This window comes from Octodon degus, unplaced genomic scaffold (assembly GCF_000260255.1).
Source record: "Octodon degus isolate 3935 unplaced genomic scaffold, OctDeg1.0 scaffold00058, whole genome shotgun sequence".
In the NCBI taxonomy this organism is placed as follows: domain Eukaryota; kingdom Metazoa; phylum Chordata; class Mammalia; order Rodentia; family Octodontidae; genus Octodon; species Octodon degus.
The window spans coordinates 5,621,250-5,632,846 of NW_004524634.1; positions in this window are offsets into that span (position 1 = coordinate 5,621,250).

An 11,597-nucleotide genomic window follows, 5' to 3' on the forward strand; every position below is an offset into this window, starting at 1 on the left:
CTGCCTCAGCTTCCCAGACACTACAACTACTGCCCGGGTAAACTGCTGTTTTAAGGAAGTAACTCACAATTTATATTTCCTGTTCACCTGGGTCAGTTGGGTGCATCCTCCTTCAGCGCAGTGTGAGGAGCACAGAGAGGCTGAGCACAGATGCTCTTGCCCGTACTGAAGCACCATCCAAGGGTTTCGCGGGTCTGGCTGCCTCTCCCACCACTCCAAACCACAGTGGGAAAACCCAGTCAAACACTCCTCATCTCTAGCCACAGAAAGCCCAAGCTGGGCCAATTGGAATCCTTCTTAGAACATTTCTGCTGGATCTGTCTCAAAACACTGTTCAAGGTAGCACTGCCAAGCTGCTGAGCCTGGCAGTCACCACTGTGCCTGTCACATAGAGAGAACTACTCAAGAAGAGAAACAGCATCATGACCACACAAAGACTCCCTGAGTCCAGTCATTGTCAAATGGCCTTCTCAGTGGTGCTGAGCTGTTAAACTTACTTTTGCTCATATTCGAGTTGACTTTCTAATGTTTGCAGTCAAGGGTTCCTGACTTACACAAATGAAATCATTTCCAAATCACAAATGAAAATCAGCATGTTTCAAAAATGTGTTATTTCATATGAGGCGTACTATGGATTCTCAATTTAGAAAACAAGCAAAGGGGGACAGGGAACATAGGCTCAGAGGTATAAGAAGTGCTTTCCTGATAAAAGCAAGGTCTCAAATTCAATCCAAGGTATATATATTAAAAAAAAAAAGAAGAAGAAGAAAGAAAACAAGCAAAGGGGATGATAGATGAAAACTCCACAACACTTTGGCAATATAGACATAATGTAGCTAATATTTGAGTAGACACATTCACTCCAGTTCTGGACTAGCTGAGACCATCCCTCCTACACACCCCACCTCCATGCTGGTTCCTACCCCTCACAGCTGGAGCGCAGCTCCCTGCCAGGAATATGCTGAAGGAGGAGGAGCACCCGGGCTACCTCACGTCTTCAAAGGAGACCATCTGCCTGAAACCTAGTACTGGGCACGAAGAGACGGTTTGCTTTAGCTACTTCTCTGCTCAACAGCTGCACTGTCCACCAGAAAACCCCCTGGCCTAATTTATGAAACAGAATCTCTATCTCTAGCATTTCATGTAATGTATACTGATTGAATTTTGGATAGTTTATTTTCATAATTGCATTTAATCCTCATGGTTATTTAGTGAGGCACCTACTTTCCACCCTCATTTACAGATAAGGAAATGGAGACAAAAAGAATTAAGTAGTTTGCCCTGGGTCACAGATGTCAACCCTAGTAGACCCAGGTTTCAGATTGGATACTTTGTGATTCCCAAACTCAAGAAAATAAGGAAGGGAGGGAAGGAAAGAAAGAAGGCAGTGAGGAAGAGAAGTAAAGATAGAAGACACAGAGCAGTCTGGTATCGGTTTCTCATAGCCATCTACTTCTGGATTCCCAGATATTTCCAAGGTCAGGCTGAATTCCTGCACATCAGATCTCTCAGTGGCCTTATAATGAGCCCCTCTTTTCTCTTCAGCTAGCTTCAGTCACCTTGAGTTGCTTGCTTTCAAAAAGAACTAGCTAGTATAGTCATCCACTGTAAAATGTTGCCAAAGTCATTGCAGCAATAGTCCCTGGCACATCACAAAGACAGGAGATGAGAAGGCAGCCTTTTCTGTCCCTAGAGCCTCTGCTGCTCAACTAACTCCCTGTTATTCTCCCATCCACCCTCAGATCATAGAATGCCTTGGTCTTGATCATGGCTTCATGGTAAGGGATCAGACAAAACCCTCTGCTTCTGTCCTGAGTCATTCAACGGCTTCTCCCATTTCACTGTCCCTATCACCAGCCTGAAGTCCCATTAGGGATCCCTGAGAACCAAAAGTCCTACTGACAAAATTAACACTGAAAGCCATGAAGGCAAAGGACTAGAGTGCCTTCCTGGACAACAGACTCAGGGTTTCCTGCCCAGGCTGACCTCATGTTCAGTACAGTGAGGAGGTGAGGTGCTACTACAGCCAGCCCTAAAGGTGCACAGCATGTGTTAGGCATCAAAACTCTGAAGTCATCTGTCGGTTCAGTACTCATTGCCTCCCACAAGGACACATCAGTTTAACTTAACAAGTCCTTATTGAGTATTCACTGTGTTCCAGACATTTGCTCTAGCAGCTGGAAGCAAACAGAACAAAATAGTTTAATTATTAGGGAAAAAAGGCAAAGTGTGGGACTAAATCCTCAAGATTAGACACCCATGTCTCTGGATGAAAATTAGAGAACACAAGCTTCATTTATGTGTTAGCCTTTCAGGAGCTTTTCCTTTTGCCCTCTCTCAGACTGTTTGACCTTTATGGCTAAGAACTCTAAACCAGCCAACATGGTGTTTGGTGACCCCCTCTTATAACCCAATGTATTTCAGAACAGGACTTCCCCAGGGACTCACTTGTAGTTATTTCATGAACTGAATTGACAAGAATGACTTGGGGTGATGCTGGGCCTCAGGAAGCTGAGCTAAAAGCCAAGGAATGGCCACTTGTCAAGTAGTAGGGTGTCTATCACCTCAGCGCCTGCAAAGTAAGCGCCCTGCATGCTCCATGAGAGAAAAAAAAAAAAAAAACACAAGCAAACAAGGCATCCCTAAACAAACAAGGAGTAGCAACACCAGATAGCATATCCCAAACCTAGAAATAAAGTATGCAATAAAAAGAGGCTCGTTATTATTGTTTCTATCCCAAGGTGTCATGGTAATAGATACAATCTATTTCCTATGTCCATAGGGGCTGGGGAGATGGCTCAGTAGAATAAGCGCTTCCCTGGCAAGTGCAAGGGCCTGAGTTCAATCCCCACTTCCGCAAAAAAGAAAAAGAATCACTAGTACCCATGTCCTTTGGATAAGAGGCAAGACTCAGGCTTCTCCCATACTTTTCCATTATTTCAGCCAATCTCACAAATTTGGCAAAGACTACAGAAATTTACATGCCCAGAAGAGAAATTTTCTCAGTTCTATCAGATGACAAGATAGAACTAATCACCAGGGTGTCAGAGAGGACAAGTCTCCTGTCATCCCTTAATTTGAAGTGAGGATTTATGCCCAAGACTAGTGAACTCAAGGCACCAGGGTGACAGATACAGTATAACTTTTAAAGGAAAGACAAACATCCAATGCTCATTTGGAGGATTTATCCAGCTTTCCTGGTATTCTCCTTCTCAGTTTCTGTGGAACTTATTCTTAAAAGCTCTTTATGTTAAGAAGCACATTTTCTCTCATCTGTATAGTTTTCTCTACTCTCTCTGAAGCCTCAAGCTGCACACTTACCTTCCTGTTCTTAGTGCTGGAAAATAGGATCCAAGTCCCGGGAAGACCAGAGCCACTTTTATGTTCCTGTTGGGTGGCAGAAAGGTCTCTCTGTGGCTTCCAGGCTAAGCAGTATTTGGGGCATTGGAGATTGACTTCTGGGGCTCAGTGGTGGCCAGCCATGTGACCAGGGAGGGGGAAGGGACACTCCTGCAGGTCAGGGACGGATGCCTAGTCGGCTGACATATCAGAGTAGAGTACAGTCTGAGTAGAGCTGGACACAATCATAGGCAGATGACTTGGCTCTAAATTTCTTCTTGGGTTTTAACTTGGTGATCTTTTTGTGACAGTGGTGTATTTCAGCCTTGATTTTGAAATGCTGGTTTATCTCATTGCATGGTTTCTAGCCCATATTTTTCTGTGTGTGTGTGTGTGTGTGTGTGTGTGTGTGTGTGTGTGTGTGTAGTGGGTGGTGTGGATTCTTAGACACTTGTGGGTTTTTTTTGTGGTACCAGGGATTGAACTCAGGACACTGTGCTTGCCAGGCAAGCACTTATTCTACTGATGTATCTCCCCGACCTGGATTCTTAGATGGACGTGAAAGCTGGAAGAAAACTTGGAGAAGATCTAGCTCTACTCCAAACTTGCCCATTTTATGCTGAGGAAAACTAAGGTCAAGAGAGGGCAGGAACATTTTCCAAGAACCTGTTGTGACATACAGGGTTGACCCATTTGGCTCAAAATTACAGCTCATCCCAATGTCTTCAACTTTAGATGGTTAGAGGTTTAAATACTGCTAAGATGCCAGCGATATATCATCACATTGCAGGCACCCAAAGATCCAGCTGTCAGATTAGGGCATGGCTTAGGTATTGTGGCAGTCAGTACTATGGTCAATGTGTTCGTACAAATACATGTACTTATGTATAGCTATCACTATCCCAATCTTCACAAAATACCCAAGTTAATCTTTCTGGAGGATTCAAATGACATCAAAGATGACATCCCTTTGATCTCAAAGTCCTTGAAAATTTGTCTAGACTAAAGCCATGTGATAACTGTATAGTAGTTCCTACCTGCCTCTGCACTCAAAGAAGGAGGCTGCTGGATGCCTGCTGACAAAAGGAAAGGTGGAAATGGTAAGGAGGAAATGGTAACTATGGAGGGGTTGACTGTAGAAGACAGGAGGGATCTGTGGTCCTTTTCTGGGACATAAAGGAGGAGGAAAACCAGACAAATCTGGGTTATTGCACAGGCCCATCATATTCCAGCAAATTCTCTAAGTACATGAGCTACTCATCTCCTCCTAGGAAGTATGAATGAGGAAGTGGAGATGAAAGAAGAGTCTAGAAGGAGGATGATTGTAGAGATGTAGCTGGAAGCAGTCAGGTGTAGACAGAGGTGTGAAATGCAGATGGTGTGAGGTGTAAATGGAGGTATGAGATGCAAGTGCAAGTGGAAGCATGGGAAGCATGAAATGAGGATGGGTGTTGAGGTACAGAAGGGGAGGTGTGAGGTATGTTGGAAGTGTAGATGGAGGTGAGAGGTGGAGAGAAAGGTGCAAGATATGGATGGAAGTGTCAGGTGTAGACAAAAGTGTCTGGTGTAGATGGAGGTGGAGGCACAGATTGAGAAGGGGAGGCAGCAGGGTGATACAGGAAGGACTGAGAAGTCTTTCTAGATCATAGGAGAAAGCTGTCACTACCCTGCTATTTACCCTGCATGAATGTAACTTACCATGAATACACACACAAGTGGTAGAATTCTGCCATTAGGAAACTTGGGACCATGATTCTGTTCTCAGACTTCTGTGATCTTCATGAAATCACTTCATCTCTCTGAGTTCCAGTGTTCTTCACAGTAGAATTTGCACTTATTAATTATTGGCTGTTAGGGGGTAGCCTCTGAGTACTTTTACCTTGCCCTATAAAGGAGTGTTTCTGTGTCTTCTTGGAGTGTGAAGGAAGACTTTACCTCCTCACTCATCTCTAGGAGAGGATACACAGCCTATGTGCTCAGAAAATTTTGATAGACTACAATGTGTCCCAGACCCTTCCGGGCTTCCTCCTCATGAGCCCTGACTGCCCCAGAGAAAGCCCACAAATCCCTTTCCTCCTCCTCCTTCTAAAGTCACCTTTGCAGGAAAGATTCATGGCTTGTAGGTTAGGGAGTCTTTCAGCTCTGGGTCAATGTAGTTGATTCTGGGACAAAATTAGAACAGATATTTGTCCTGAACAGTGCTCTCTAACCAGCTCTAGCATACATTTATTTTCATTTTTAGCTGCTTGGCTTCTGTATTTCACTTCTCAGTGGCTCCCAAGCAGAGAAGCCCAGTACTAATGAATGCATAAGAGACCCTCATGGAGTAGACTGACTCAGTGACCTCTAGGTTTCCTCAATGCCATATAGTGTCTTATACTTTTGCAAATCTAAGTGGAATTATCTCAACAGTAAAAAGACATCTATTAATGAAGCTAGGTCAGATTTGGGGCCTTTTTGTGAATAATTTCCTAATGTCTGGCTCCCTTCTTTTGACCCAGTGAAGGCCACTAACCTCTAATCTTCAAACATCTCCCTCCTTTCCCCATACACCAGCCCCTCATGGCTTCATTTAGTCCCCTTTCTGGTTGGGGCCTTCTCTCTTTCTTTATTGGTATTTATAACCTCTTACTTCCCTGCCAATATGGCAATGGTCCTCTGCCAAGGTGTGTTTCCTTCTGGGGACATTGGGCAGTATCTGGAGACATCTGTGTTTCCCATACTGTTCCTTCCTCCTGAAAGGAGAATACTGCTGGCCTGTAGTGGACAGAGAAGAATGCTGCTAATGTTCTGCAATGCACAGGAAAGCCCCACAGAAGAAAAGTATCAGGCCCAGCTGTCAGAAGTGCTGTGGTCAAGAAGTCCTGGATGACCTGGGTGTGGCAGTGCACACCTGTAATCCCAGCACTCAGGAGGCTGAGGCAGGGGCAATTGCTGGGAGTTCCATGCTGACCTACATAGCAAGACCCTGTCTCAAAAAGAAAGATGAAAGCAAGCAAGCAAGCAAGCAAGCAAGCAAGCAAGCAAGCAAGCAAGAAATTGATTCTTGGATTCGAGCATTCAGGTTCCTACTCAGCAACGGCAAATGTTTTAGAGACGAAGTGCCCAAACTGCAACCCCATGCCCATTTATTTATCGCAAAGTGCCAATACTGCAACTAAACCCCAATTCTGAGATTTTGGTTTAGGAAAAAATACAACAGTTACCTATGCTCGCCTGCCAGGGCGAGTTAGCTCAACAGAGGGCTCTATGTGCCCGCTGCAGCATGTGTGCCACAGGTTTGTCACTACTACTATAGTACTAGACTCCAGCCCAGCAGGCAAAATAGCACTCAGCATGGGCTCACTTTACTCACCAGCACTCTAGCAGGAAGGGGTGCCAAAGACGCTTAGAAATTTGCAGCAGTTGACTTCTGGGCATCGAGTCCCTTTGAAGACCAGGCTGGTCATCCACCTCTTGGCTACACGCCATTGAGTTTCAACTGGGGTTAACATCTGGTGGGTATGATAAGGACCCAGATACGGAGCAAGTTCCACGAAGACAGAAGAGGCTGTCTAGTTTAGAAAGGTCTGCAGGCTTAGGCAAGCTTGTTAGAGTAGGACTAAAGAGTCAACCTGGGGCATGGCGGGCTTTTTGAGGTTCTTTACCTATAAGACAATTCTCTCAAGGTAGGTAAGATCCACTTCAGTATGTGCAGTGTCAACTTCCAGATTGCTTGTACCAAGCTTTGGTTGGTGGTACAATAACTGGCTGCCCCAGATTCTTATCGGCTTTAGCTGCTTTTGAATCAAATCCAGGATTGACCGGGGAACATACTGTGATAGAGTCAGAACTCCACAGGAAGACAGAAAAAGAGCAGATATCTTACAGCTGAGGAAAGGCTGTGCTGTGGATGGGTGCTCCCCTTCCTTATCTCTATTCCTCCTGATTGCTGCTCTGATCTATGGCCTCAGCTCCCTCTACATGCCTTGCTGTCCCCTAATGCCCCAGACTCACTTCCACCTCAGGACCTTTGCACTTACTGCTTCTCCAACCTCCAGCATGACTTGTTCCCTCATGACTTGCTTCCTCACAGGCAACATGAAACTAATCTTTCTTTCCCTTCCTTCCCTACCACTATTCAACACACACACACATACACACACACACACACCTCTACAACTCTGCATATTGTCTATGTTGCTGTGTTCTCTCACACTGATTCATGTATTGAGTCAAATATCACCTATGCAAAATTACCTTCCCTGACCAGCACATCTCCATTCTATCCTTAAATCTGCTTTGCTTGTGTATATAGTATTTCTATCCAAAACCACATTACACACTCATTTGTTTATTACTGTCTGTTCCTATACTATGACAAAGATTTTGTCCACTGGTGTGTGTCTCTGATGTCTAGAATAGAGCCTGCCTCATAAACAGTTGCATCAAATCCTCGCTCTGTAACCACTGAACCCTTAGGCAAATTACTTTTTGCATATTTTGTTTTGGCTCGGGTTTTGTTCATTTCTTTTGCTTTTTGTTTTGTTTCAATTTCCTCAACTGAGAAAAATGGAAGTAGTGATCATGTCTATCTGAATCACTGTACATGGACTCAGGTCAGCATCTGGTCCACAGGGAATAAGTAATAGTATTAACTGTCAATACTTGTGTAATTTATCACACCCCCAGAAAACTGACAATGTGTCCATTCTGAGGAGATGGGGAGGGGTGAGTAGTATTTTACCACCTGGCAGGAGTAGAGTGTTTTTTTGTTTGTTTTTTAGGAGTAGGATCAGAGATTTACTTGAAAGAAAAAAGCAAGATCTACCAGATAGGTTGGGAGAGGGCCAACAACATGAGCTTGTGACATGAGGGGCCATGATGTTGAGGGGTTTAAGTCTTAGAGTTTAGGGTGGGATTGAGGGTTTGGTCTGAGGTATAACTCCTGCCATTGAGTAGCTTGACTCAGCATCTTTGATGAAGCTGTGGAGTTGTTTTTCTTTTTTTTTTTTTTTTTAAAGAGAGTACAAATTAGAATTAAAACAGAAAAAATTACAAGTGATACAGATTTTCACTCAACAAAGTAATATGCTCCTGGTCTGGGAACAAATACTCCCTGCAGTCTTCCATCCATGGTCTGTTCTCCGCAGCTGTCTGCTTTCTGCTGCCCCCTAGAGGTCTTCAACGGAGGAAGGCAGAGAAACAGCTGTGTTAGGGACTCCACAGATTGTTACCCTAAGAGAAAAATTAAGCTCTGTTGGACAACAGTCCTTCTATTTAAGGAAGCCAGGACCCCAAAGTGGCAGCTTGGTCCTTGAAAAATCTGTCACTGGAACCATTGTTCAGCAGACCCTATTGGAAATCAGGAAGGCCGAAGAGGAGCTGCTGGTATCTGCAAACTCATCTCTCAGCTGTGCCCTCAGATGGACCCAGACCCGAGGGGAGCTAGGGCTGCCCTTTCCTCTCCTCCTCCAGGCTGTACTTCCTGAAGTAGGGGACACTGTTCTTGTCACCCTGCCCAGCCAAGGTCACCCTGGAAAGCTGCTGTTCACTTCCTGTCAGAGCATATGTCACCTGGTGGGACAAGTGATCTTTGTATCATCAGCCCAAAGTGGGAGGGCCATGGAAAGCCACCCCCTGCAGGTGGGGAGGTCATTAATAAGAGTCTAACACTGATCAAAAGATACCATGGGGGGAAAGATTTAATTTTTTCTTTTTATATATTTATTTATTGGATACAGGGCCTCACTACACAGTTCAGACTAGCGATCCTCCTATCTCAACCTCCCCAGGGCTGGGATTACAGGGGTGCACTACTACGCCTGGGGTTCCAGGGCCTGCACAGCATGAGGTACCAGTGATTGAACCTGGGTCCTGGCACTTGCCAGGCAGGCACTTAGATGACCAAGTTATCTTCCCAGCCCAAAGATTTCATCTTCAATAGTGACAAAACAAGCAAAAACATTTAGAAGTAAATTTGCCTAAAGATGATATGAGACTATATGATAAAATTTTACTAAAGAAAACAAAATGAAGTATCATATTCCTGATGGGGAATCCTGGGATGTATTAAATACCAAGAAATTTTTTTCATGGTTTCTATGTTTTAATCTAGATTTTGTGTGCCAGTTTTGTGCAAAATTTATGCATGTTTACTATATCCACACAAGCCCAGAGTAAGGCATAGCATATAGACTTAATTTTATAATTTATCACAGAGAAAAATAAATTGATGTACATTTTAAATACAATTCCAATAGTATTTTAGATGAAAATGACCAAAAAAATCATGGCTAGGGGCTGGGGAGATGGCTCAGTAGAATAAGTGCTTCCCTGGCAAGTGCAAAGGTCTGAGTTCAATCCCAGGTTCTGAAAAAAAAAAAAAATCATGGCTAAAGTATTATGTTCAGGGGAGGGTGTTTGTTTTGGCTTTCTGGTTTTCTGAGATAGGGTCTCCCTATGTAGCTCAATGGGCCTTAAATTCTCAGCAATCCTCCTGCCTCAGCCCCTTGAGTGCTGGGGTTATAGGCATGTGCCACCCCCCACCAGCTAAAGTATTAGTTTAGAATTTATTGAACTTTTACTCTATGCAAGACCCTGGCCTGAGAGATTTACAGTGTTTAACTCAGATAATCCTCACAGCAACCAAACAAGGCCATTATTATTATTATTATTATTATTATTATTATTATTTGGATTTTTTTAGGGAAGGGTCTACAGGGTGTTCAGGATCTCACTACTACATCTGACTCATAGTGATCTGCCTGTTTACAGCCTCCCAAGAACTGGGATTACAGGTGTGCACCACCATGCCCAGTCTCAATTGCCATCTCAGCGTACGCTGGGGGCGGGGCCGGCATGGCAGCCCTGGGGATCAAACCCCCAGCCCCTGTGCCTGCTTGCAGGTGCTTAATCTGCTGAGCTATTTGGCCAGCCCTAAGGCCATTATTAACATTCATGAAGAACAGAGTTGAACGTAGTTAAGAGCAGATCACATAACTGTGGCCAAGTTACTTAAATTGTGAGATGTATTTCTTATTTATAACATGAGAATAATAATATATAGCAATCCCATAGATGTACATCTAGGATTAAGTGTGCTAACATACATAAAGCATCCGAAAGTGTTTGGCAAGCACGAGCACTTAATTGGAATGACTATTATTATTATCATAGGTGAAGAGACTAAAGCTTAGAGAGGATAGTCATTTGCACTAATTCACACAGATGATCAATGGCTGAACTGACCCCAGAAGGGGCTGGGGAGACTTGCCTACATGATCTAAGAACTTATACAATTTTAATAATTAGTACAAGGAAGCACTTACAATGAGACGTTTATATATGCCTTGCAAAATAATGTTCTGAAATATAATCAAATGTTTCTCCCAGCCTGAAATTTCCTTTACCATTCTCCCATTCAAAGAGCCAGGCCAGGGCCAGCGAGATAGCTCAACAGACTAAGCACCTGCTTAGGCGAGCTCAGGGACCGGGGTACAATCCCCGGCACCACATGCCACACTAGCCCCACCCCCAGGGTGTACTAAGCTGGCACCGAGTCCAGGTGTGGTGGCTCATGCCTGTAATCCCAGAGCTGGGGAGGCTGAAAACAGGAGGATACCATGACTCAGAGATGTGTAGTGAGGCCCTGTACTAAAGCCAGGCCTTTCCTACTCTTGTCTTGGGGAGGCTGTGTGAAAAGAAGAGGTAAAGGACCTGATTAGGACCTTGCACTTGCCAGGCAGGCGCTTATGCCACTGAGCTATATCCCCCGCCAAGGACCTGATTAGGGAAATAGGAAAGTTCTCTGATCTAGACTTAAAAAATGAGAGAAAAGAGTCATGAGAAAGGAAGGTCATCCCCTCCATACTCTTCCTCCAACAAGTTTCCTAGGGCAAATAAAGAGTTAGGGGGAGGCTGAGAGTCAGAGATGGTGGTGGGTACTGTAGTCTAAGACCCTGCTCACCAGCCTGAGCCCCAGAGAGAAGGCGGTATCCCTGTTGGATGGACACAAGAGAAAACCTGTCTTATTTTCAAGAAAGAAAAACAAACAGCTACAGGATGTGAGGGCCCCAGGCAAGATTACTAAGGCAGCAGAAAGAGATGGAGAGAGACTTGTTCTCCACTGTCACTTGCAGGCACCAACAGTGGAGGACCCGATGGGGTAAGAACAGATGTCACCAAGAGTAGGGATCTTTGTCTCTAAGGGTTGGGACCCCTACAATCTACCCTACCTCAGCCCCAAAATAAAAAGGAAAGGAAAGGCAAAGGAAATT